Source organism: Strix uralensis, chromosome 1 (genome assembly GCF_047716275.1).
Source record: "Strix uralensis isolate ZFMK-TIS-50842 chromosome 1, bStrUra1, whole genome shotgun sequence".
Classification (NCBI taxonomy): domain Eukaryota; kingdom Metazoa; phylum Chordata; class Aves; order Strigiformes; family Strigidae; genus Strix; species Strix uralensis.
The window spans coordinates 24,799,151-24,799,735 of NC_133972.1; positions in this window are offsets into that span (position 1 = coordinate 24,799,151).

Here is a 585-nt window from a genome sequence, read left to right on the forward strand (position 1 = left end):
ACAAAGAAGAGGTTCTGCAGTGCAAAGCGCCAGTGCTGTTGAAGGGAAAGGATGAAGTTCCTTCAAGCAGTTAAGTCCGTGGCAGGCTATAAGCCACAGCATTAATACAGTGGCTTTTAGTGACAGGAACAGCAAAGACCAACACCTTTCCTGAGAGAGTGATGGAAAAGAATTAGATCTCTGCTCAGGAAAGAAGCAGTTGACTACACCTGGTATAAAGAAAAGTACTTCTGACTCACTGACTTGCACAACCACAACCACAATTTCTGCTCATCAAACAAAGAACGTCTGAAATTAATTAGGGATAAAGGCAACCTAATCCTGTAACAACTTTCTTCAAGCATGAAATCAGATAAATTAGGTTTTTATTTAGAATATAAAGATTTGTTTATATATCTAAATGCTGAGCACATTAAAAAGATACCATTATTAAAATACCAAAGCAGCTTACATTATACCACTCACTGAGTCTGTTTCATTCCTGTATCTGAGAAATTCTACTCAGAAGTCCTACAAGTACTGAAAGCAGATGAAATACTGTAACTTTAACAGGCCACAAAAAACAGAAGTGAGAGGAAACACGGG